Here is a 26,907-nt window from a genome sequence, read left to right as displayed (position 1 = left end):
CTGCTTTAAAGTGTGGCAGAGGGTTGGTGCTGTACACAAGAAGAATTTGATTTTGCTCCTGCACGGAGCTCCTCGGGGCCATGGGAATGTATGCAGCCAACTTTGTGCCTTGTGTGAGTCTTGCGGATTGTAGAAATAAGGCCCAAAGCAGGGATGTGGCTTGCCTTTCATCTCCCAGAGCTTCCTCAGCCACATGCACAGCTTTATCAGCTCTTGAGACTCTATCGTGACTGTCAAGATACTTGGTAGCTTGGCAAAGACACAGCTCTTTGATGCACAATATTTCAAAAAAGTACTTTTTTGTAAAGGGAGATGAAGAAATTGAGAGATGTCTCCAGCTCCTGTGCCTGCAGAAGAAGACCTCAAAATGCAAAGGGGTGATAAACTTTTTGTAGTGCTGAGCCTTGGTTTTAAGTTCAGATCTGTGCAAAGTTTCATACTGCCACAATTGCCTCTGACTCCCAGCAAAGCCCCTGAAGTCTTTTCAAGGCAGCTGGATTGAGTGCTTCTACTGTTCCCTTCAGGAAAGGATCTGAGCACCTTGGGTCTGAGGGAGGACTGAGGTTTAATCATTACACCAGGGCTCCCGGTTTGTATTTCTGCAGCATTGCATAAATAGCAGGAAATATGGTCTTTGCAGCACGCTGTTCTAAACCCCTGATTACTCAGACTGCAGCACAGCATCTTCTACAGCTAAGGTTGTCTCTGATTTTTAGCCTTTGCAGCCTTGACCATGACCTGGCTGGAATCAGACCTCTCTAAGCACTGCAGGGCATCATAGAAGGATGCTTCAGCTCAGATCTGCTTCTGCCTGGATCTGATGGCAGAGGAGCTGAAAGCTCTCCATGCAGATTGCTCATTGAAATGCAAACCTCATCCCAGTAAAGCTTCTGTCTGCCAGCCTACCCTTTGACAAACTGATAATCCATGATAATAGAGAATTTTATCTCCATTCTTAAACATCATCAGGCATGATTATTAATCTCTTCCTATTGCACAATAAACAACACAGAACCCTCAGCTTTCCTGAAAGTGGAAGGCAGGCAAATTACATCTGCACTGTGGGTGAGCTGTGCATTTGCTGCTTCTGCAATCAGCCAACAAACCCCTCCAGACTTCTGAGGCCAGACTATTGCTCCTGGCAGCTTATCTCCTTACTCCACAGCAGAGCAGGCTCTCGGGGTGAAAAGCTGAGCCTGTTGAAATCAGTGGCAAAGTCCTGCTCATTTTTCTTGAGTCAGGATTTCTCACTTAAGCTCTTCATTTCTGAGTGGGCAGAGGAAAAATCCTTTATTTTTTGAGTGCCTTCTTGGAGAGCAGCCTGTGTAATGTTCTGCTCTTGTCTGTGCAGAAGGTGTACAAGGTGTTGGAGGTCCTGCAGTCCTTCCCTGCCCTGAGTGTCCTGTGCTGGGCAGGCAGGAGCGGGAGGACAGGATCTGTCTGTACTCCCAGCCAGGGCACATGGCATTCCAACCTGAACTCTGTACCTGCTGTTCATCCTGTCAGGACTGAAACACATCTCAACAACACACCCTGAAGATTTCCTGGTATAGGCCAGGAATTTATCTTTCTGGATCCTCTGGTAACTTGGGTGACCCCTTCATCTGATTAGGCAAACAGGCTCTGTAGTATTGCTAGAATCAAATTCATAATTCTCTTTGCCAAGCATGAACTTCCCTATGGGCAGTCTCCACTTGTCCATAGGTAAGCAAAATGCTGCTCTTGTGTGCAATGAAAATTCCACCTTGTGCCACCTTCTTGGTAGCTGCGGCACCAACACAGCTGAGAGCTCTACAGAGCCTGTGAGAAATCCAGTGATTGCAACCCAACCATACCCACGCTTATGGCCACTTTTGAATTAAAAAACTCCTACAAGTGGCAGTTCAAAGATGATTTCTGACCAAGCCCAGCTCGAATAGGCCCTGTGCTAGATCTAACAGGAGAGGGGCCTTGCGTAACTCTAAACCCCGTTGCTCATACTGACGCACTAATGGGATGGGCACTGCGAGGGGCCGTGGCAGGAATCCTGCTGCTCTCAGAGAATACTCTGACCTGCCAGCTGGCTGCCTCCAGCTCCCGTGAACCCATCAAAGTCACGGCAGCCAAGTGCCCCAGAGGCCAATGACCCTGTGCCTCGTCTCTCACGCACTGCAGCACAATTGCCTTTTCTTTTGGAGCTCCTGAAACCTGCCCTGGTTTGCTGGCTAAAGAGCAATTACACAAGTCTTTCTCTCATTGCCTGTATTTTGCCAAAGACCTCAACTGCACCTCAGGAGTGGGGGTTGTTGGTATTTTTTCTCCCTTTTATCTCCTAAAGACTTTGATGCTCCTGGCCCCTTTTTCTTAGAACACCACCTTGATCACAGAGCACCTTACAGATAATTCTGGTTGTGTTGTTTTAAGGCATTTCCTCCTTCTCTATTTTGTGGTAAATGTTGGTAGAGCTCCACTGAAACATTGCCTGAACTTCTAGCCCAGTATTAGACTTTGCTTTTAGAGAAAAGCTTTTAAAGGTGTCCTTTTTTTTGGCTCCAGAATGCTCATAAAAAAATCTCAATTAAAATGGAAGGAATGTGCTGTGAGTAACTGTGCTTTCACTGATGCAGAGCTGGCTGGTTCTGACCTGACTGCTGTCCCAGTGCCTACACGCCTGTGCTGCACCTTTGTAGGGCTGATGTGCACCTGAGTCACCACTAAAAGCTGCTGCTGGCACAGCCTGTGTCAAACTTGATCAAATAAGGGCAATGAAGATGGTGAAGGGTCTGGAGGAGAAACTGTGTGAGGAGCAGCTGAGGGCACTGGGTCTGTTCAGCCTGGAGGAGACTGAGGGCAGACCTCACTGCAGGTACAGCTTCCTTGTGAGGGGAAGAGGAGGGGCAGGCACTGATCTCTGATCCCTGGTGACTGTGACAGGACCTGAGGGAATGGCCTGAAGTTGTGTCAGAGGGGTTTAGGCTGAGTATCAGAAAAAGGTTCTTCACCCAGAGGGTGGCTGGGCACTGGAACAGCTCCCCAGGACAGTGGTCACAGTACCAAGCCTGACAGAGTTCCAGAAGTGTTAGGACAAGCTCTCATGGTGAGACTCTTGGGGATGGTTCTGTGCAGGCCAGCAGTTGTACTTGATGACCCTTGTGGGTCCTTTCCATCTCAGCATGTTCTGTGATAAACAGACGTAGAGGACAAAGACTGGCTTCTCTGTAGCACAGACATTGCCAGATTCAGACTGTGACTGCAGAGAGGGAATTTGGCAGCCCTGCTCACCAGTGCCACAGAATGGGCCACTGCTGCTCCACGTTTTCCGCATTCACTTTTATACTGTTAAGATAAGCAATGCCCCTGTGGAGGTGACTCAGTTTGCAAAAGTGGCAGGAGAATTCCCAGTTCTCCTCTGCACACTGTGAAGGCCTGTTCTGTTCACTCTTATCCAGCTGCTGCCAGGGGCTGGGCAGGGATCTCCAGGAGCTCACCACACAAACCTGGGCTTTTTGTGCCTCCTCTTGAGAACAGGCCTGGGTGCTGTCATGGGAGATGTGCACTTCCCTGTCCTCTCACCTTTCACAATGGCCTGCGTTCAGCTGCTGCCTGCCCGAAGGAGCAGGGCTGGACAAGGCTCCAGAGACTCTATTCCCACTGCTCCTCACTTAGCTGGAGGCACTGGCATTGAGTAACCCTGGGCACACCTTCACCCCAACCCCAGCACACTGCCAGGGCACGTGTCAACACCTGGCCATGGCACAGCCTGGCCACTGCCCATGTGTCCCCAGCCCCGCGGTGTCCCCAGCCCCACGATGTCCCCAGCCCTGCAGTGTCCCCAGCCCCACAGTATCCTCAGCCCTGTGATGTCCCCAGCTCTGCAGTGTCCCCAGCCCCGCGGTCCCCGTGGCCCTGCTCTCAGGAGAAGCCGCAGTGTCCCCAGCCCTGTGGTGTCCCCAGCCCTGCGGTGTCCCTAGCCCTGCAGTGTCCCCAGCCCCGCGGTGTCCCCAGCCCCGCGGTCCCCGTGGCCCTGCTCTCAGGAGAAGCCGCAGTGTCCCCAGCCCCTGCCTGCCTCACAGACCTAAGGCGGCCCAGCCCTGAGCGCCGGGCTGGATCCAGTGCCAAGGGCCTGCTGAAGGGCTGCTGGGCACAGGGTCACCAGGGAGCAGGAGCTCCCTTTGCAGAGAAATGTGTGTATTCTTGTGTCTGTCTGTGCATTTGCAGGCCCCAGACACCAAATTGGTTCATTTATATTTTCATGCATTTAAACATTGCCAGCTGTGCTAATGATGGCTGCAGCACATCAACCGCTTCTGTTCTCTCCCAGACTTGTTATTTTCCCACTGGTTGTTCTATCTGTTCTGTGAGAGTGCTAAAGTGCTATTTCTCTCACACAGTCTCAGGTAGGAAATTGCAGTGTAGCCTGTATATTTTAAGCATTACTTAATTTGGACTGCAAAGATCACGGGTTTGTTAGAGCAGAAAGAGACCTCATAGCTGGGATCAGTTAGCTACAGAGGCTGTGAAAGACTGAAAAATTAAAAAAAGAGTATATTGTCATCTTTGGGAGATTTAAAAAACATATGTCTTCTCTCCAATATTTCAGACTATTGAGCTTTATCAGTTTTACTGCAAACTACAAATGCTTTTTGTGTAATGACAGCTCTTTAATTAGAACTTGGAAGCAATAGCATCTGCTGATTATAGCATGTCCAGCATGTCCTTATTCCTCAGTTTTTATTTCCAGCTCTGCAATTAAATTGTTGCACGCCTCAAGGCAAGTAACTTCACCCCTCACCGTCTGTACTTCCACAGATGGAATTAAAATCTCCACTGGAGATCCCTGGACAGAACTTGCTCAAATGGCACAGTCTTGGGTTACTTTTCCACCCTGTGCATGTCAACCCATGTATCAGCCCAGTGAATGAAGGTTTGGGATTTACCTTGTCCAGGCATAGTCTGCGAGACATTCCAGGTTTGAACAATGGAAATTTTATAGGCTTCAGTTATAACTGGCTGGGCAAGAAACAACAGCTTCACAGTAATGAGTCCTCACTTGCATGGAATGCCATTTAGTGTCTGATCTCTCTCACCACAGTGAGATATTAAAATTTGTCTATCCACAGCGCATTTCTGGAGGGATGAAAAAGGGGCAAAATCCTTTCAGTTTGAACTGACTCTCAGTTCTGTATGGGAAAGGTTTGGTTTCCCAAGAGGAATATTATATACTAGTGATTATGGAAAAAATTAAGCAATGTAGTTGAGAGAGAGACAGCACAGCTGGTTCTGCTGTCTGCAGTCTTTCCCCCCACACTGGCAGAGATTCTGGTGGAGATGAAGGAAAATGACAGTGGGTTGTTGTGATCACCCTCTTTAAACTTTTAGTTTTGTGACTGCCAGCCTGAACAACAGGAATAGGTTATTGGCCTTACAGCCAAAGGTAGCAGGGTGCTGCACAGTCTGAAAGTCACTGCAGTCCCTTCATTGGAGATTTCAAATGCAGCCAACTGAAGATTTTTTTTCAAGTAGTCCCAAATGGAGCCAAATGGGGCAAAGTCAGAAGGGATGTGCACAAGGGAAAGAGGCTGAGTCACACTGAGCACTGGCAGTACATCAGTGTTATGTGTGCTCACAGGCAAGCACTGGTGTAAAGCACAACAAGCAAGTGGCAATTTTTTCCCAGTCTTACTTAAAAATGTTCCCAAAATCTGTGAGTACAGCATCACAGAACGTCTGATATTTTGTAATGCCACAGACACTGACCTTAACAGACACCAGAAATCCCACTGGGAGTTTCATCCATTTGCTGTGGAAACATGATGTCTTTAATAGTAAGGATGTTTCAATAACTTTCCGGGATTTTTTCCATTTTGGCACAGCTGTTTTCTGACAGATTGCAAAAGAGAGGAATTCAGTAGTAACAGCTTGATTCTACAGAATGCTAAAGCCTTTTTGTCCAGGACTGTGTGTCCTTAGCCCCTACTCAGAGCAGCTCAGCATCACACAGGATTACTCAGCGTTTTGCAGCTTGAAGCCATTCTTACCCACTTGGCCTTGCCACCAACATTTCTATTTCTACTTCTATTTCTATTTCTGTGGAAATGAGCTGAAACAGGTGCCTTTCTCTGAAGGAACTCAGCCTTTCTGTCTAGGAAAGGGCTTGGTGGTGTTGTAGGAATGCTTTGGAGCAATAACCTGTCTTGAAAATTTATGCCTCGATTTCTCCCTCTTAGAAAAGCAGCACCTTGATGTCAGATTTAGTAACAATGGCAGCATAACTGAATTGTTTATTATGTTGTGTTAAGGTTATGTAGAGGAAATGTCAAGGGAAATGGCTTCCTCCCTGTTTCTAAACTAAGTGTAGACTCCAAACAGGTGTTTATTCTGATAGAATTAACAGACTGAGAATGGGTGGAGGTTTATGTTGATTAAACAGAAAAAAATATGGTATCTTTGCTATGGCTGGCATGATCAACATTTATTAAACCTCTTGTTTGGACATAAAATATCCAAATTGCATAAACAGTGCCTGGGCTTTCCCCATTCAGCATTAATAGAGTCAATGGTAAAGCTCTTGTCAGCTTCAGGAGGCCAAAGGGGTTTATGCTGTTGCAGCCTTTCCTGGTATTTGCTGCCTCACAGATCAGTGTATTGCAGAATCCTCTGTCGTTCAGAAGGCTGAAAACATGTTTTACCCCTCTTTGCCCTGGCTGTTCCTTGTCAGAACAAGGGAGAAGAGCAGGAGGCTGGAGCAAAACAAACAAGAGCAGGGCAGGATGGTATTTGTTTACTTTGGGGCTGAGTGAGCAGCAGTGAGGTGCTCACTGTTCCACTACAGCTGTGGCAGTCTGTGTGACACAGAGATGTCCCCACTTCCCAGCAGGACCCTCAGGCTGCTGCCACTGCCCTGGGAAGGGCTCTGCAGAGGGTGCCTTCCCAAAAAACAGGCCCAAACTGCTACCCTGGATTGTGACTGGGAATGGTGGCTGCTGTTTAGCTGGCCCAGCACCCCAAAAGTCACCTCTGTGAGCACAGCTTCGGCACTGCTGCCAGATTCCCTGCTGCCAGAGCAGTAAGCCATCCTGTGCCCTGTCTCGGTTTGGAAGTCCCATATCCTAGGCTACCAAGGTCCCTGAGATGCAGGTAGACAGGAGGGGTGCTGGGGCTGTGCTGGGCAGTGCTGGGGCAGTGCTGGGCAGTGCTTGGGCAGTGCTGGACAGTGCTGGGCAGTGCTGGGCTGTGCTGGGGCTGTGCTGAGCAGTGCTGGGGCTGTGCTGAGGCAGTGCTGGGGCAGTGCTATGCAGTGATGGGCAGTGCTGGGGCAGTGCTGGGCAGTGATGGGCAGTGCTGGGTCCTTGGCAGGGACACCTGAACTGGAGCTCTTTGTGTTCCCAGGGCACAGTCCGACAGGACTGCAGCAGGTCACAGTCACCTGCTGCAGAAGTTTTAAACTCATCAGGTGGGACTTTTCAGGCAGTGGAATGATATTTTTAAGTGCCCTAACTTGATTCCTTCTGCCCTTGAAGGAGAAAATGCAAGGAAAGATGTTTTAACACTGAGGTCAACCTCTTCTGATTGCTCTTCCAGGCCTGCTTTGCAAACTTCCCATTTGATCACTGCTGAAACTCAGACCAGCATTTATCTGAATGGAAGCTGCTTTTGCTGCCCTTCACTAACCTCTTGGTCATTAACTATAGAAATTGATGTTGACTTTCAGCTCACACATATATAAAAACTAGATATACAGCACCCTGTTGGATTACAGACCAAGGCAGCATGTGTGCAACTGAGGGGGTCAGATCCTACGGTACTATCAATGCTGTGATGATTTTTAAAACATAAAGCCATGCAGAAGGAACTTCAAATCCCAGCCTTGCTTTGGTTTGTTTGGGGTTGCTTTGGTCTGGGATTTATTCCTCAATAAAACCTTTTCAGAAATGCCCACAAGGCCTGGCTCTGAGGCTGTTGGTCTGATGGGACACGATGTCACACGATGGAGCTGGCGTGGGGCTGGGAGCAGCCAGACCTGCCTCGGGTGCTCCAAGGACCTGCCATCCCTGCTGTGAGGCTTCCTGCTCCCCCAGCACTCATTTCCTGCCCCCAAGAGCAGAGCCTGTCCTCTCCCTCCTCCCCACAGCAGCGTGATGTTGTGTGTTTATTTTGAAAAGCCGTCTGCAAAACTCTTTGGAGGTGTTCTCTATTGTAAGGGGGAAAACTAAAATTAAATGAAAAGTCTCCTCTCTAAAAAACATCAAAGCAAGTGCCTTTGCTTTGTGTAGCAGAATGCACTGGTTTCTTTACCTGTAAAGTATAATGGTTACAGATTTTTCCAAAATAAAGTGTCTTATGGCTTAAATTTGTCCCCCAGGTCTTTAAGGCCATGGCCACATTAGAAGCTTATGATAATGAAATGCTTGTTGAAGAAAAAAAAATATGCCATTTTTGTATCATTAAAATACCATTGTAGGTGGATAATTAAATCAATGTGATCTTTTTCCTGTTTAGGTTATTTAACTTACTGAACTGGGAATTGCTCTGCTAGCAAAAATACCTTTGGTAGGAAAGTTTGTCATTTTTATTGCATTGAGAAAATCTTGTGTTAGAGACAGGGCTGTTATATTATGACTCTTTTTTAGTCTACATTGTCTCTTCAGAGTAGAGATTTAAGAGTATTTTGAATAGCAGTTATTTGCCAGACTGCCTTTAGCAGTCTGACTCCTGGGGACAAAAGCCCATTGCCTGTCATTATCACTTTGGACAAGGTGACTGCCTGTTTGTACTACCCAGCAGTGCCAGCCTTGCCAAAGAAGAGTGAATTCTGTTAGAGACGGGATATGCAGTTTTTTCTACAGAAATATCAACATCAAAAGCATGGGAAGAAAAGAAAAAGTATTTAATTTACATGTACTGTTTAAGTGAAATGCACAGCTGAGGTATCAAAGAACCTTTTGAGTGGAGAATCTAACTGTTCTTTTGATTCTGATTCAGCAAACTGCTTAGGCATATGCTTATCTCTGCTATAGATCTGCCTGTTTGAAAAATAAAAGAGAGAATTGAAGTGTAGTAGCCAAATCTCCAATGCTGATTAAAGGCTTTTCTTCCTTCTGTGGTTTTCTTCTGTCTGTGGCTTATTAGGGGAAAATAAAAACAAGGAAAGAGCAGCTTCTTGCAGTCCTGGCAGCCCTGAGTGCTGAACAGCCTTTTATCCAGGGTGAAGAGCAACAGATCCAGCTCACAGGAGGGAAGAGTTTTTCCCACATTCTCCAAGGCTTGCAGTGGTGTTTGTAAAGCAAGGTTTGTCAAGCTGCAGTCCTGTTCAAGGAGCCAGGAAAGCTATTCCTGACATCAGGTGTCTCATCCAAGTGCTGTTGTGTCCTATGTTCTTCGCATTGCTGACTTTGCAACAGATAAGGAAAATAGGCTGCTAAAATGAGTAAGTGGAGTAGGCTTCCAACCTGGAATACAACAGAGGGGGAAGGCACAAGGTCATGGCTGGAGCATGAGCAGAGTGGCCAAAAAGCAGGGGGAGAAGAAAGCTCAAAAAGCACCTGTGCAAGTGTTGGAGAAGTTTACAGTCCTTATTCACATTGGGCAGTAAACAGATGTGGTAATTAAGGCAAAGAACCTCATTGTCATTTGGAGGGACTGAGTTCAGAAATGCTGACAGCTCAGGAACTGGTCTGGCAGTTCAAGGGGTAGGTGTGCAGAGCTGCTGGGCTCCTGGCTTCCCTGTTCTCTCTCTACCTTACTGCTTCCCCTGGAACGCCCAGCTGCTGTTCTCCTCACCAGCCCAAAACCCTGTCCCCTGCCTACAGGAGAGATTTGAATTTTTAGTAAACCTGAGCTGAGGTAGTTATTTTGAGCAGAGTTTCTGTAAAAGCCTGTGGTTCCGGCAGTTTTGCTTTGAGTTTTGGGTGGAAACCTGCACTCAAAGTGAGGTTCACTTGCTGCAAAAGAACCAGGCAGAAGTGCTTGCCCATACTTCTAAAAGTTAATGTTTCAGATTTGTTCAGCCCCAGAACACCCTTTTTTTCAGTTCTCAGTGTGCTGAAATGTAAAGGTGTCTCTCAGCAACAGTGGAGTCAGTGTGAGTCTTTCTGGTTCTCACCCTTCTCCCCCTCAGAAGGTTTTATCTGAGGGACCACTAGCTGGTGACTGACTGGGTCGTTCTCCCAGCAAGGGCATCCCAACTCTGTCTGCTGAACATGGCAGTGAGACTGCAGCACAGACTGCTTGGCTGTCTGGGAATGCCTTGGCCATCAACTTTCTCAGGATGAGGAGATAAAAGAGATGGGACCTGCTTGTCAGCCTCTGGAGGGGTGGGAGAGAGGCAGGACAGGGTGGAGGTGATCTCTCTGTGGGAAATCAAATCTGAGAGCCTGCTGAAGACCAGGGGAATGGCATGGTTGGGTGCTTTAGTGGCAAAAGGGTGGAAGTCTGGAATTTCTGTCCTCAACTTCCCTCTGACTGGGAGAGCTGTGACTAGTAAAGCAACATCTGAGAAACACAGGAACAGTCAACCATCTCTAGTGGGATGATGACACAGAGGGGTAGCAGGGCCTGAGGCAGTCCTACTGCTTGTCTGTACAGTCCTGCAGAGGTTGTGGCCCTTTTGGTTGTATGTATTGAATAAAGTGGTTGAGCCTTAGAGACTCTTGACCTGCTTCTCTTTGGCCTGGGCCTGTTGCTGGTTCCCAGGCAGTTACTGGTTCTGCTGCGTGGGTAGAGCCTGGACTTTTATCAAGCCCAGATTTTGAGAGGGCTGTGTGTCACGGAGCTCAATCTTTATTTCAGTGCTAATCCACTGGCAGGTCACAGATGTAGTTTTCTTTCCCTTCCCTTGTCCTGTAGCCTTCGTTGGATGCCTTGGCTGCATGCTGGAGGATTTCTCCCTGTCGTGTGAAAGTGAGGTTGTGGCTGTGCCCTTTATTCTATGACAAGTTCAGTATATTTTGGAAGTGCCTGGTTTGAAATTTGTGAGTAAAGAAAGAAGGGACCCAAGTGCAAGTGGTAGGCTTCCAGACCTTCCTCGTTTTCCTGCCTTCCCAGGCCCAAGGGAGAAGCACTGCTCTTAGGACTCAGTGTGATATCTGAATTCATGGAATAGCTCTGTCCTGTAATGAGTTACATGAAAATCCAACTATTAATACTGCAGGATGCTGTGGAAGCCTGTCTGATTTGAGATCCAAGTGTGTGGCATGTTTCTATGTGTCATTGTGTATATTCATCCCTAAAGCCACCCCCACTCCAAATACACAAATGGAGCATCTAGAAGAAAGGAGCTCTGTGACTTCTCAAGCTAAGGACAGACACTGCTCCATTTGTCCTCCTCCACTGTGCTCTCCATGCAGGAGCTGGAAGTCATTAACTGGCCTGTTTCCACCTCCTCTGCACTCTGATCTAAGCTTATTATGGCAGAGCTTCCTCTTTGGATCTGTGCAGTGCTGGTTTCATTGCTGCTCTGATGAAAGAATAACTGTTTTGTGGCTTAAACACTACCTCTTTGCTCCCACTATGCCCTTGTGACCTGCTCAGAAGATATGGGCTTGATAATGCAGGGTCATGGGTACTTATGGTCCCACCTGCATGGTGGGAAGGAAGTCTGTGCCTGTTTAAATGGGAAACTGTCTGGGATACAGGAAATCTGCCCTGGAACAGGCTGCAAAGCCCTGGCAGTATATCTGACCCATATGTAACCTGGAGCATTATAAAGTATGTTTCTTGTCCCATAGGACAAAATGAGGAAATGAGCCCCATTCATATTTGCAATCAGTGAGATTTTGTCTGAGCAAGTGGGGTAGGACTCAAGATGTTGACTAACCTTCTGGCAAAAGCAGGGATTGAAATAAAAAAGAGTAATTCTGCACCAACTTTGCCTGTAGTGAACTCAGTAGATAGGGACAAAAGCTTTTTAAAGTAGGAAATCAAAAACAAATCTGTGACGAGGTGGTCCTGGAGAGATTTAATTGAGGGATATCTAAACTGTTTATCTGTTCCCAGGGGTAAGGACAGTCATGAATAAACCTATGTGTGCTCCGATGGACAGTCAGTGACTCATGCAGTTTGTCTGTTATCTCACCATGAGAAATAGTTATGGAACAAAGCCCTATCCAGGCTGAGTGTATAAATGTATTAAACAGTTTCCACTTGAACTTGATATGCTGCTCTGAAGTACTTTGTAGAGATACAGGTACATACCACTAGTGAGAGGAATTGGTTCAAAAAGGAAAAAATATGGCATCATTCAAACTGTTGCTATAATCACTGAGGGTAGCTGTAGTTTCTCCAGGAAGAGCTGCTATTTCATTTTACTGCAGAATATTTGTATGAAGGATTTTATGGCACTTTAAGCTGCCTGATCCTCATGCACAATATAACCTCTGTTGAATTTTCTTCCTTCCTTCTTTCCCTTTCCTCTTTCTCCATTCTCCTTCCCTATAACACTTTTGTTTGTTCCACGGTTTGACCCCCTAATAGAGGCTTTTCTACCTTTGCCAGAATTAGGCTTTGTTCATTTACAGGGCCAAGACTGAGCCAGCTACAGTAAGGATGTGGCAGAAATATTTCCATGTTTGGTGTGGTGTATTTGTTGGGAATGTCATGCTTCTAGTCTCTGAATGTACACATCCAAACCTCTTGGGTCAGGTCAGTAGGCAGCAGGGTGAATCACTCCTTATGGATTTGCCCCTCACTACCTAAGGGGGCTGCAACAAAGCTGAAGAAGGACTTTTGACAATGTTATGTAGTGATGGGACAAGGGAGAATGGCTTTAAAGAAAAAGAGGGTAGATTCAGATTAGATATTACTATGAAGGTGGTGAGGCACTGGCACAGGCTGCCCAGAGAAGGTGTGGATTCCACATCTCTGGAAGTGTTCAAGGTCAGGTTGGCTGGGGCTTTGAGTAACCTGGTCTAGTGGAAGATGTCCCTGCCCATGGCAGGGAGTTGGAACTAGATGATCTTTAAGGTCCCTTCCAACCCAAACCATTCTGTGATTCTACAGTTCTGTGAATTTGTAGGATTGCATAAGGATGGCTGTGTCCATGCTGCCGTTACAACCTCCTCCCAGCTGTGACCTAAAGGCTAAAAAGTTTTACCATCCAAGTTGCTGAAATTACTTTAGCTTTGCCAAGGGAGGGCTGTAAGGGAGGCTGAGCAGGTAAAGCAGGCAGAGCAGAGTTCTGGGTTTCTCAATCCTCCTTGAGCATCTCTGTTGAAGTACGAGAATTGCTGGTGCTGAGAGCAAAATAACAAGAGTTTGACCACAAGCTCTGGAGGGAGATGCCAGACAAGAGAGTATCCCAGAGCCAGCTCCACTGCCAACCCCTTCATGCTGAGCCAGCGGAAGGCCAGGACGTGCTGGGTGGCCAGCAGCGAGCAGGCAGGGCAGAGCAGCCACTGCAGCGGCAGCACCAAGGCCCTGGTGACAAATCTCCAGTGTGCCCAGCCTCTGTGGCAGGCAGAGGCACCTGGCCTGGCAGGAGCAGCTCTCATAAGTACAAGTACTTGCAGGCAGCCGAGTGCCAGATGGCTTTTTCCTTTGGTTTCCTCCTGCTGAGCCCTGCAGGTCGGTACTGCACGCCTCCCACTGAGCACGCAAATGGGCAGCCCGAGGCCTGAGCCTCACGACCAGAAGTGTGGGGCAGCTTAGCGCCCTTTGTAACATTTTGCCTGGCAAAGCCTGGTCACAACGTGGCATGTACTTTGTTCCCTGTGTCCCTCGGATCTGCTCGGGGCCCCTGGGAGCACAAGCTCCAAAGAGAAGCTCGGGCACAAGGCAGAGAGAGGGTGCTGCCCGTGCCGGACGCAGCCGGCCCTGCTGGGAGCTGTGGCCTCTGTGCTGTGTGATCTTGTTCCACACACTGCCCTAACCGCTCCTCACCTGTCCTGGCTCTGCCCTGGCTGCTGTGTACAGCTTGCAGGACTGACTTCTGAGTAAGAGTGGATTTTTTGGTTATTTGGTTTGGCTTTCTTCTTTCTCTCAGGGCAGCACTGTCGGGCCTGGGCTGGTGAGCAGAGCTGCAGCAGCCTTTCTACAAGAGGCTGGGTGCTCTGCTGACACCGATGGAAAAGTGGGTCTTGGTCTGGTTTGGCTTTTAATGAAAAGAAAAATCCTTTCCTGGATGAGCTTTCCTTGTGATGACACTAAACTGCCTTATGCTTCTTTACCCAGCTTTTCCACAAAACACTTTTCTGTACGTCTCTTAACAACTCGTCTGGTTTGAGTGAAGCATCCTAATTATGAAATAGCTCTGGGCTGCTGGCGCAGGCTTGGCAAAATCATGCAGCCCTCCTGAGATGGATCCCTGTGCAGGGCAATGCCACAGTGAGAAAAGGTCCTCTGGAGACGTGGCTGGAAGGGAGGTCTGGTGTTGTGCTTGGCTGGCACCCCAAGAGCAGGAGCCTGAGCAAGGCTTCCCTTTCTGGGCCTGCTAACAGCAGTGAACAGGCTGTCGTGGGCCAGCACAGCCAGCGTGCACATTGTGGCAGGCGAAGGAGAGAGCATTGTGGGTGTGGAGGAGTGTGGGTGTAGAGAAGCTTACTCAGTGCAGGGGCGAGGTCGGACAGGGAAGAGCCAGAGGCACAGGTGTCAATCAGGATACTGGCCAGGTGGCTCCTGTCCACGTGCTGCTCTGGTGTCACCCATGATCTTCTGGGCACACCCTCTCTTGGTGGGGTTGCTGGAGTGTGGAGGGGTCTCCCAGAGCTTCTCACCCTCTGACACCTCAGGAATTTGTCACAAGGTCCTGGAGCTCCGTGGTGGACAGCCCTGGCGTCTTCAGTGTCACAGTTCCTGTCCAGCAGCAGTGGGAACAAATTTGTGTCCTGGATGAGGAACAGTGGTCCTGGCACTATCTGCCCACTCCCACTGTATAAAATGCTCAGTAGAGACAAGGAAGTTGCTGCTTCCTATCTGCTTCTTTAAATATAGGTGCTAACTCAATCCTAAACCTCAAGAAGGTGTGCTGAAAATATGGGAGTTCATGGTGAGGTCAGTCATGGGTCACAAAGCAGCAAAACACAGTCTCTGCCACCACGGGACAGGGAAGGAGGTTAATGTTTCACAGTATACTTAGCTGAGCAGCATAGCTCTGTCAGTGTTTCACTTGGTAGGAATTATTTATTGACAAGAAGGGTTTTCAGACTGTCCCAAGGAAAATTCTTTGTGAAACTGTATTGTTTTCAAGTTAAGCTATGAGGAACATGAGTTGAAAACTGACCCAGGGATGCACACTCCCTGACAATCAGTTACATTTAGGACAGGAAAGATTAAAAAATTCTGAGGCAGAGCCAAGCACTTAAAAGGAAGAATTCTTTGCATTGATTCCTGTGGTAAAATGCCAAGACAAGCCTCGTGATTTCCTGGACCAAGTGCAGAGCAATGAAATTAAAAATATGAATAGGCCAAATACTGAGATCCTCATTACAGAAAAGGGCCACTCAAGGGTACCTAAGATCTGGCCTCTCATCAGGGAGAGAAAATAATTGAGAGAGCTCTGGTTTCAGCTCAGCCATAGCCTTGTGCTCAGCATCCTCAGCAACCTTCTTTTTCCTCATCTTCCAGCTTGCTGTTCTCATGCCAATTAAGAGGGGGAAAAAAAAAAGCAAGGAGCCGAAACTACCTGCTCTATTTTTAATCCTATTTGTCTGTAGATAAACTGCATGTTAGATGATTAATAGATCTTTATCACTTCATAAAGTTTAGACTATAAAAAACCTACCCCTCTCTTTTGACTGTTAAATAACTATGTAAGCTTTGCTGCTGTTACTTGGAACCTAAATTAGTCACAGCACTTCTGAGAGCATTTGTTAATATCTCAAGTGGACCACGTGGCCTTGGCAGAGCCAGAGGGGAGTTTGTCCCCTTGTGTGGCCTTGGAAAAGCTCAACTTGGTTTCCACTAGGAAAACTAAGCCATGGAGGCTTGGTTAAGGAAAAATTTGGCACAGATGTAGCCTGTGTTTGACCATGCCAGGGCTGCACCCAGCCATTTGCACCTGGTGCTTGCACCTTTAACACATGCTAATTCAATTAGCATTGCATATGGATGAGTGTTTGGGGATTGTGGTGTCAGCATGGCTCTTCACATTGACCCCCCTGTTCACAGGGCAAGCATGGATTTGCCTTTTTTTTTTCTTTCTTTCTTTTTTTTTTTTTTTTTTTCCCTTTTTAACTAAGAACATAGGCTGGAATGGTGTGGTATTTGAGCAGGCATTAGACAAAGCCTGAAAAAACTGTAACCTCAAATGTACTCATCAACAGAGGCTGTAGCCTCTTCTGAATCAAGACCATGGATTTGGATTAAACTGGCAACTTCTGTCACTGAAAGAAGAGCAAATCTCAGCCTGGGCTTCTGCACCTCCTCAAACACAGCACACTGAGCTGGTAGCCACCAAGTCCAGATGGAAATTCATGGTTGCCTATAAAGACAGTTGTAAAAGCTGTTGCAATCTGGTGTTTTATGGAACCTATTAAATCTGTCAACTGGCCCAATCTGTACCTGAAAATGTTTGTCTTCCATGACACATTTGCTTCAATTAGCTATTCAGTGGTTGCAAAGAATTTTTTTTAGCCTTTGTCCATGTTTTTTTCTTCTGAATTAAACTGACACAGCAGTGTAGGTGCATTAGGTCGTTAATTCCAGCCTCATGTATCTGTCCTACCCATGAGGCAGGAGCAGTGCTGGAGCTGGAGGGAGGGCTCTGCCTGGGATTAAAGCCAGTGTGGGTGGTCTCTTCCTCCAGCACTCCCAAACTCTGGGAAGGAAGAGCCTAATCCCTGCAAGCTAATGTGTTAGTGTAATTACTGAAGCAGTGAAGAGGTATCTTCCTGCAGACCCTTGTCATCTACTCTTTGAAAGCAGCCTAAACCAATATTCTCCAGTCCTCCAATGTATCCAGGGGCCTGATTCAGTTTTATGTAAAAACCCTTGGAGCAAGTCATGAGGACAGTTTTAAAGGTTACTTTGCTGGGATACTGACAATGGAAATGGAAAAGATCTGACGAGTTGTGTTTTCTGCAGTGTATTAATAACAAATAGCTTTGTACAGGATACAGTAAATAAAACCTTCCTAACAGTCAGCTAAAAATATCAATGTTAACTCGGGTTGTTTGCAAACTTGTTCATAAAGGATTAGGCTAACAAAATGAAAGGAGGGAGGAACATCTTTGCTTGAACAGGAAAAAATAAAAAATTTCTGAGGAAGAATTTACCTTGGTGTGCTGAGAACTGATGTTAAAGCATGAGTTTGGCATCTCCGAATGTTGTACTTTGTGCACCTTGTATTTTCATGCCAAGCACTAAAACAAATGCTGTTCTGTGGATTTGTTCTGTTACAAACTAATTTGTATTTAGCCTCATGGCCCTTTCTGGAGTCCATGTCTGCTTCTGGTTAAATGGTTGCTTATTACCTTTTTAGAGTTACTCAGCCAACAAGGCAATGCTCAGCCAGGTCTATCACAGTAACACTTCTGCTAACAAAGAGGAGGGAGTTGTACAGAATTCAAAAGAAAATCCCAGCCTCCCAAAACCCAGCATGTGAGAGGTGTGTTTATATTGAATTGTTGGATAAAGTTGTGCAACCCTAAATGCAACCAAGCGTAGTCAGGCTGCCTCTCCTGCCAGGGATGCCACCCACATCTGTCTGGGTTATGCCTACATCAGCTGTTTCCTCCAGCCCTGCACCTCGAGCTGAGCCTGCTGTTGCTGGGTGTTGCTGCTCTACCTCCAGCAGCTCCCCAAGGCTCTCCAGGGCTGAGGCTCTGCTCCCCACAACACCCCCAGCCCCTCCTGCTGCTCCTCAGCTCCCCTGACCTGCCCATCCAGAGGCTCCGATGGGCCCAGGCAATGCAGCCAGCCTGGAGGTGAGTTAGCCCCCGTAAAGAAATGCTTTTATAAATGTGTCTTTAGATAACAGGCAAAGCACAGCAGCAATGCAGCAATTCTCTGGGAGGGACTGCCAGGCCAGACTCCTGCAGGCAGCTCTTTGGAGGAAGTGTAGAGGCTTGCTGGAAATAGACTGAAATCCAAGAAACACCACGTGCAGACCTAGAGCACTGGTTGCTGGATCAATTTGTTCATTAGGCAGTGGCTGCTTCTGAGATTAGAAACAGAATTTCACTTGCTGTAATAAAGGCAGGATAATTTCTCGACTTCTTCAGGGACCAGTTTGCCCACTTTTATTCATGAGGTAGTGAAAACAAACCTTCCCACTCTGCAGCTCCTAATGCTCTTTCTGTATTGGTGGCCTATTTTTCTGCTTGAGGACAGGGAGGGACCATTGAGTCACACACGATCTCGTGCCCTCTTCCTCCTCCTCCTCTCATTTAAATATTAATATGATGAATTATTACTAGAGTAACAGCTGTGCACTACTCATATCACAGCAACATAACCTTCCCCTCCTCCTCGGAGCACAGCTATTCCTGACTCGTGTTTTCTGCTTGACCTTCTCGCTTCTTCTGGATGACTTTTTAAAAATTACTTTGTTAGTTCTGGTGTGGTATCATTACAATAATTGCTTGTCCTCTTCTTTCTGCTTAAATATTAATGGTACTGAGGAATTCAAAAGATAGCTGCAGTAATGGTAAGTTACATGTCTGTGTGTATTCTCCCATGAGATCTGTTTGTTGAGATCTGTTTGTTTAGAGACAAAGAAGTGTGAAGATGAATCTTTCTAACTAACATTTAGAAACATCTATTTCTCTTTGAGAATTGCCAAAATAATGATATATTGTCTTCTATAGAAATAAAATAATTTCATATTAATCAGCTAGTGTCTCTAGATAATTCATAGGAATGGCTAACATTGTCCCTAGAAGTACTAACGTTGTCCCTAGAAGCCCTAATGCATTGTGTTCTCTGTAGATAAAGTATTTTAAGAAAGACTGCTAATAAAACCATGAGGCAACTCTGTATAGACTGCTGAAAATAAATGTTTGGCATTGAATAAAGAAGGGAAGGGAAAGATAAAACACCTCCAGTCAGCTCAGTACAATTGGAAATAGAAAGGTAAAGCATTCCTGGGCAGATTTGGAAATGTTAGTAGGTGTTAAGTTTTGTGGGTAAAGGTTCTCTCTGCTGAGCACCTTTTGCATGGGTCTTGTGTTTGTGCATGTGCGTGTGTGGGTTACAGACCCACAGGCTTTCTCCTCCTTGAAAATGTGGCTCCTTGGGGTACTCTGATGTTGTAGAAGGGTTTGTTGGTTTCTGCACCACTGTTGTGGAGAATGTAATGCCAGCAGGAGTGTAGAAATCAGGTTTACTGCTTTGGCTTGTATTTAGCATGGGAAGAAACTCTTTGCCCTTGTTGCTTAGGAAAAAAAAAATCTGAAATGCTCTTACAAAGACATAAAAATTAAATGTCCGGATTTTCATTTGGAAGTTTTCATTTAAAAATTTGTTTTAGTAAATTGTTGTTCTTAAAGCCAAGCAAAATACTTTAAATTTTAATAAAATATTATTTTATTGCTTTACTGGGGAGTGGGAGTGCTAAGAGCTCATAAATATAATGGAAAACGTAAATACCTATCCAAATTTATAAATTATGCCTTTCTTTTCCCACCCATGATGAAATCAGTAGAAACTTTTTTCCCCCAATCAGCCTTACCAGGGACAAGAGAGAGGGAGGCAGGAGGGCTCTGCTGCCAGAGAACTCTTCCCATTCAAAACCAGTGTCTAAGCCTGTGCCTGTCTAGGGGCTGGGGGGAAGAAAGAATGAAAAGAGAGTACTGCAAACTGTATTTCTAAGTCACTGGCTGCTCTGACACAATACTAAAAGTAGTGCTGTAACTTCTGAGTACTTTTTCTACTGTTTTTTTTTGTGAACAAAGAGCCTCATCCTGATTGTTTACAATTCCTACTGCAGTCAACAAAAGCAAAACCATGAATTGAGACATGCTCAGTAACACCTATATACATATATATTGCAGGGGTTTTTTTCCCTTTGTGTTCTGTACCTCCTAAAGTTTGTTAAAGTTAAAAAAACTTTTGTTCACTCAGCTTACCATCCCCATCAGGGATGTCTTAATTCTCATGCGTGTTACTGTACTGCAAATTATTTGGCAAAAATGCTGCTTTTATAAAAAGCCTTGACAAACTTGTAGCATTTGCCCCAGATAAAATCTCCTTTCAAACAGTCCCTCAGATGATTATCTGCAGTGATTGCAAATGAACCTTGTAGCAGGCTCATAACAAGTGTCCTCGTGGACGGAAGAGAAACCTGCTGTCAGAACTACAAATAATTTACGTAACCCAATTTAAAGCTCTAACAAAATGTTCCCTGTTAAGAGGATTGTTATACTTAACGTGTGAGATGAAAATGCTTTCTGAAGGTCAGGAATGCACAGAAGATAGATTAGATCTCTTGAAAACACAAAAAAATAGGTTTTTACCAGAGGTTTTTCTTCTGTCAGACTTTCAACTTGGCATTCTCAGAAACTTACATAAGTGCAGCTTTATCCCTGCAAATCCTGTGTTTGCTCTGCAGAGGGAGAGGAGCCTAAGAGCTTTGAGAAAAACACAACTGAAGGTAGACTGGAGACTCAGGTTATTTTCTGTATATTTCAGATAGATTCTCAGGTATATTTCGCCAGCAGCAGCATAAATAAAAGCTTGTTTTAAAGAGCACAAGGGTGGGTTTGGGGAAGTATTTCCTGGATTCTGCCTGCACAGCAGCCAGTGTGATGGTGGAGGGCTCCAGGCAGTCTGTGCTGCTGCTGCTGCTGCTGCAGGGGAGCCAGTCCCTCCCGCAGCAGTGTCCCGCAGCTGACTCTGGCGTGGCACTGGGTGGCTTCAGTGATGTGCTGCAGCAGAGGGGTGGGATGGGCTGGCTCCCCTCGAGGTGTCCTGCTCTCACCTGTCTGCTGCTGAGTGACAGAGGGGTGGGACAGCCTCTGCTGAGGCTGGAGACAGGGGCTCCGAGAAGCACATCCAACCCAGGCAAGGCAGCTGGGCAAGGAGCCCTGCTCTCCTGGTGTCCAGTGGCCTGGCTGTCTCTGCTCAGTTGGAACTTAATGGAAAACTGTCAAAGAGAGCCACAAAACCTGAATTCAACACACTGGAAAACAGCTTTACGAGGTCTGGTTTTTCTTAATAGGATTTAGGGGGTGCAGCAGGATTTGGAATGCTTTTCACATAGGATGCAATGGAAAGAAAATGAAATTACAGGCTCTGTAACCATCAGAAAGCTGGGCTAATGTTGACATTCTCCTCATCCCCTGCATGAAGTCACATGTACTTTCTGTCCGTCTCTCCAATCAGCCAAAACCTGAGATTACAGAGAAGCTGGTGATAGAGATTATTTAAGCACTTAGCCTTTCATCTCCTGCATTCCCCTAAAGGTCTCCCTGTTACTCTGTGTGCCCTGCCTGCCCTGGTACTGGCTGTCCCACAGCCTGCAGCAGCTGCAGTGAGCAGTGTGGGGTCTGCACCAGCACACCAGGCAAGCAGCAGGCTTTGGCTGGGAAGAGAGGCTGTGCGGCCACGAGTTGGAGCAAAAGAATAGGAAAAATCTTTGTCCTGGAGAGTGGGATATTTTCTTACAGCCTCCTGCTTTGCACTGCTGAGGGTCTTTTCCCAAAATAGGTATGTGAAGGGGAAGAAAAGCTTGAACAGGGCCCTCTCCATCACAGCAGGCGCCCCTCGTCCCTGCACACCCCAGCAGCCTGTCACCCACCCACGGGGAGGGCACTGACGGGGACATTTCTTCCTCAGAAACTCTCTGGGCCACTTCTTTTCCTCCTTAACGCCTTCCCGTGCAGCAAGACTTTGACCAGCACCTTCCTCGGCAGCTAGAGGCTTTGCTGGCCGGCAGGATGAGGAGAAGGCACCTGGAGAGGTGAGGCAGCCCGCGGGAGCTGTCACTGCGGGAGCTGTGGCACTGCGGGAGCGGTGGCACTGCACTGGGGCACTCGCAGCTCTCGCTGGCTCGGGCAAGGTTCGTTTGATAGACCGTGACTGTGCTGATGGCTAATTCTTCAGATGGAAACATTTTTGTGCCAGGTAGATTTCCAAATCTAAACTTTGCTGTAATGTTTCACTTGTTCTACAAGAACTGGGGCAGAGCAGACCACTGATTTTGCCCTACTTAAAATCAAGCAAACAACAAAAAAAAGTTTTTAAAAGACTCTTGCCTTTTGCAGAAGAGGAGGGCACTCTTGAAATCGAGACTCAAAAATGCATGTTTTATCTTTCTTGGTGTTCATGAACTAGAGACCTCAGGTTTTGCAGCCTGAGAGATCTGTTAGCAGATTAATTCCTGTGCTGTGAGTCCTGGGTGTGCTCCAGCCCACGCAACTCCTGAACAGAAATTTTCCTGTGACTGCATCCACAGGCTTCTACAGGCTGTGCTGGGATTGGGCACGTGAACTGAATTTAAGTGGACTGTTCCTCCCATGTAATGCTTTTAATGGCTCTTGTTGGCTCCAGCAGCTACCTGACTCATGTGGAAGAAATAAGGACCAAATAGGTAGGGAACTTTTCAGAAATAGGTTGGGAGAGAAAGCTTGTAAAGATGAGATTTTAATTGGATAGGAGAAAAGAAAACAGAAACCAGGAAATAGAAGAGACTTGGAGAAACTAGATGGGTTCTGAGAGGGAGTGGAGAGACTGGCACAGAAGGTGTGCAAACTCAGGGTGTACAAGCTCAGCTACTCAGGGGCTTCTGGTGCTGGGCAAAATCAGAACTGCCTGGACAAAACCTACAATAATTTGTGAACTCACAATTCAGAACTTTGGGGATCTGTACTTGGTGCCAGGACCAAAAGCGAGTTGAGAAGTTGAACAGTGAAATAAAGTACAAAACCCTTGCAAATTTTAGTTCCAGTAATCTTAAATCTACTGTTAAGGGCTACATTGACCTTGTGCTTTTGTGACTCAGTTCAGAACAGCGGGAATGATAATATTCTGACATTCTTTCAAATTGTAGAAATTAATTTAATGGTTATTTACAGAACCCTTAAACCCTGGTGGTTCTGTCCTCCAGGTATCCAGTTGCTGGTAATCAGGTGAACACTGTCTTATGCAATGAATGAAGGAGAGCACTGAGCACTTGTGAGGAGGAAAGGGAATATCTGCTCCTGCAGTAAAGCTGTATCAGAGCAGATAGAGCTTGTTCTGATTACTGTGACTGTCATGCCACATGGAGCTCCCTTCCAAGGTCAGAGACGTTTATTAGCTGTCATGAAGGCCCATATTCCCATTTTCTCCTGCAATCTGAAACACTTCAGCAATGAGAAAGACAAATCTTCTTGTTCCTCTGTGTGAAAAGGTTCAAAAGTTTCTATTACTGCCCTGCTGCTTCCTTTGACTTCAGCAGTCCCCGCAGGTCCTTTGTTGATGTTTCTTAGCTGACAGCATCCTGTTCAAGCCCTGCCTCTGACTCCCTGCTGCCTAGCAATGATTACACTGCTATTGTTTACTAACAAACGTCTTTGGACCTGGGATGATAAACACGGGGTACAGGGCAGTACTTTGATCGCAAATTGCACATGTCGTCCTTGAAGCAATTTTACTACGAGCAAATGAGTTGCCTTAATTATTGAAACAGGGATATATTATCACAAACCATAACAGTCTCACTTTGTACTTCGAGGAAGTATCTAGGTAGTCCATGCAGTTGTGGAAATACCAGCTTGGGTAGTTGGGAGAAAATAAACAGCTGACATCTTGAAACCTTTGTTGGGTTGAGGGGAAAATCACCACCTCAGTTTTGACGAATACTGTGCTGTTTGGTGAAGTCTTTGTAAAGCATCTCTGGCAGACAGGCTTGGGAATGTTAAGTCCTCCTTGGAGCTACTCTTGACAGAGGATGGCTTGGGCAGTGGTAATAAGATTCCTAGCCCAGCCCTGGCAGTATGGTTTAGCTCTGAAGGCAAGGGCTGAGCCTTCTGTCTGTCCTTGATTTTTGGGATATACCTTTTCCAACACAGAAATCAAGGATAGACAGGCTGTCCTGGAAAAGTTAACAGCAAGAAAAAGGGGAGAGGTTTGTAAGCGGCAGTCTTACCTCTCTGGGCCACCATTTCAAGACACAGGAAGAGTTTGCTCAGTCTTGTCTGATGGCTGAGCTGGTTCTTGATTGCTTTGGGTGGCCATGTAAGAACTGCCCCAGTGCAGCCTGGCCTCGTCACTCCCACTACTGAACACGAGTGGCAGGGTTTGTGCACCTGACCTCTGTGATCATGCATGCCAGGGGCACAGGAAGGTCTGTCAGCCGGTGTGTGAGCTGGGGACATCAGATGACACACAGGAACCCTGTAGCAGCTCTTGCTGTCACCCAGGGCCGTGCTGGAGTAGATCATGGAGCACACATGAACACTATTATCGTGCTGGAGATGATTGCTGCTGAGTTGCAGCAATCATGAGAACCAAGTATTGCAATCAGAGCTGGTCTAAAGGTTGGAACTCATCTTCTTTGAGTCATCTTGATTGCTTTTTTTGGGAGTGTCCTGATTAAACAATAAGACAAAATATGAGATAATGGTTAGCAGCCTCTTGTGTTTACTTAAATAGGTTTATCAGGAATTGGTTTTATTTTAATTGAGGCTTAAATAGGTCTCTGGTGTTTCATAAAACACAAAGAATGAGGGAGTAATATATTTTTCTTTTCAAAAAATATAATTTTAGGGGCATGGGTTATCTCTTAAGTTTTCATTTAACAGGTTTTGACTGTTGAAATTTGCAGTTCAAAACTGTTTAAAGATATGCTGGAGATAAGAGAATGCTGATGCACTTATAAGCAGAAGATTTCTCTATATCTTTATCTTCCTTAATTCCAGCTCACTTGCAGGGTAAATCTTGCTATTTATATAATGAAAGAACCTCTAGGTATAACCCTTCCATGAAATATTTACCTTTATGAGATAATTTTCTGGGTGGAGGACTGCTTCTCACTGCTTCCTCAGCACTGGGGTGTCCAATGGAGGTATTTCTGACAAGAACATTTGAAAGAAAATTCCCCTGACATGGAGAATTTCTGACAAGAATCAAGGTCATGAAGGTCAGTTGCACCAGCTGGCACTGAGCTCTCATTAAGCTCTGCAAAGGCTGACAGCTTTGCCTACCTTCTCTCCTACTCTGCTCTCCTGGACACACTGTATGTGTATGTGTTAGTATCCACTAACAAGTGGACTTGTTTTTCTGTCCTGCAGTGTGTGCATGGACAGATGTATTTCATTTGTCTAGCCCTTGACTGAAAAAGTTTGGGATGACCCAGTTTCAGCACTGTTGTACCTCTAAGAGAGGTAATAAATCTTACATTTCCAAAATAACAACAATTCAGTCAGATTTCATGTCTATGGAGAGAAAAAAAATTGTTCTTCAAACTTCCAGAAGGGTAGATCATGGGTAAAATGAGTTAGTACAAAAAATGTGTGATGTATTATTTATTCCTTTCCTAGGTAGGAGTGCTTCTAGCTCTTCTGTCTGTCAGAAGAACAGATAACTCAAAAATCCTGGGTAGAAACCATCCACTCCTGAAAGCAGGGTACCTCTGAGCTACAGTCGTGAGAGGTATCAAATATGCCATTGTCTTTTGAAGTAACACCTCAGCAGAAGTGCCTGCTGATGCTGTCTCTGGGAGAGAAAGCACTGGGGGGTTATGATGGTGTGAGATGAGCTGTGTGCCTGGTGCTGATGCTCCTCCTGTGCCCAGGGCAGAAGGGAGGAGGCTGGTCCACCCCTGCTTTGAGGCCACACGGTGCTGAACTGTACTGCGGGAATGTAGAGGGCCTAAAGGCATCCTCTCTGACTGACTGACTGACTGACTGACTGAAAAACAACCTGCTGGAGAGGTGCACTATGTGTTTCTCACTAATTTAGTAGTTCTCCATGTGTAGCACGTTGTCCAGTCATCCACAGTGCCCAAGTGTGGCAGGGAGTGGGCTGAGAGGTGCTTCCTACAGTTGGGAAAAGGAGCTTGGTACTGGAGGTTGGAGTCACTGTGTTCAGGTTACATCTGTTCAAAGTTTTGTCATAAACTTAAGAATGCTGAGAGTTTGCTCCTATTCCAAATAAAGCATTTATTGGGCGTTAAATTATTGTGCTTTTTCTTCATGGGAGCTGATAGAAACAGGACTTAATGTTCCATTCTGTATTACTACTGCAAAGAGTAACCGGGAGTTCTTCAGATGAGACGAATAGACACAGCTTAACCTCTAGGCATCTGTTATTGGAGCCCATTTAAAGCACTTTGAGTTGGAAGAGACTTTGCTGAAGCTAATGGGAAACGCCAGGGTAGGAAGATGATCCCTGTGTTTGGCACCAGTCAGAGACTGGAGAATTTCCAATGTGTGTGTTGGCATTTGTAGCATGTAAGGAGAGTGCCTTTTCTCCCCAAGAGTAAAAGACAAAGCGAGTTTAGACAATTCTGGTCAGTTTTTCCTCTTCAAAGGAAAAATTAATTTTCTTGTTTCTCATTGTAGTGCAATCACAAGCAAATACTTTTTGCTTGAGTTGTAATAAGAGGTCTTGTGTTTCATAAGTCAAATACCCTTTGTAGTAAATTATGCTTTTGTGCATTAATTTTTTCCCCCTGTGCAGTAGTCAGTGGTGCAAGTCCTTTCCTCAACACTTCAAACAGTTGTCTTCTGTAGAGTGGCCTGAGATCTTGCATCATTTCCTGTCATCTATCCAAAGCTATTTATAACACGTCTGCTGATTCTGGCACATAAGCAAAATCCAGTTTTCATGAGAAAACAAATACTTTGGAAATGTAATCCCTCCCAGCAAGTGTCTCAAAACTGCTGAGAAAACCTGCAACAACCTTGAAAATCTTAGTGAAATCTAAGACATAAATGGTGTTGGGGAATATGGGTGATTGAATAGTCCCACATGATTTTAGTGGAAATCTTTAGAAATAGATAGTACAAGATGTGCTGAGAAAAAGTTACCGAGTTTTCAGGAGAGGAGGTGTTTCCAAAATATATTTGTTAG

General features: G+C 46.0%; 1 protein-coding gene across 3 annotated transcripts in view; it reads left to right on the top strand.

Moving 5' to 3' along the window:
* Positions 1 to 26,907, top strand: part of MAPK6 (mitogen-activated protein kinase 6) — a 63,729-nt gene that overhangs the window by 17,394 nt on the left and 19,428 nt on the right. Inside the window, exons 1-2 of one of the 3 annotated variants that reach the window (XM_041418991.1) lie at positions 18,355 to 18,559; positions 21,688 to 21,811. The exons of 1 other annotated variant lie outside the window; for it this stretch is intronic. The gene's annotated coding sequence lies outside the window, so the exon portion shown is untranslated. Of the gene's footprint in view, positions 1 to 18,354; positions 18,560 to 21,687; positions 21,812 to 26,907 lie in introns of those variants that run through there. One more of the 3 variants, XM_041418986.1, reaches the window with a different exon arrangement.

The sequence above is a fragment of the Onychostruthus taczanowskii genome, unplaced genomic scaffold (assembly GCF_017590055.1).
Source record: "Onychostruthus taczanowskii isolate IOZ18803 unplaced genomic scaffold, ASM1759005v1 scaffold6, whole genome shotgun sequence".
NCBI lineage: Eukaryota > Metazoa > Chordata > Aves > Passeriformes > Passeridae > Onychostruthus > Onychostruthus taczanowskii.
The sequence above is the reverse complement of the archived record's forward strand: the minus strand, read 5'-3'. Positions and strand labels throughout refer to the sequence as shown.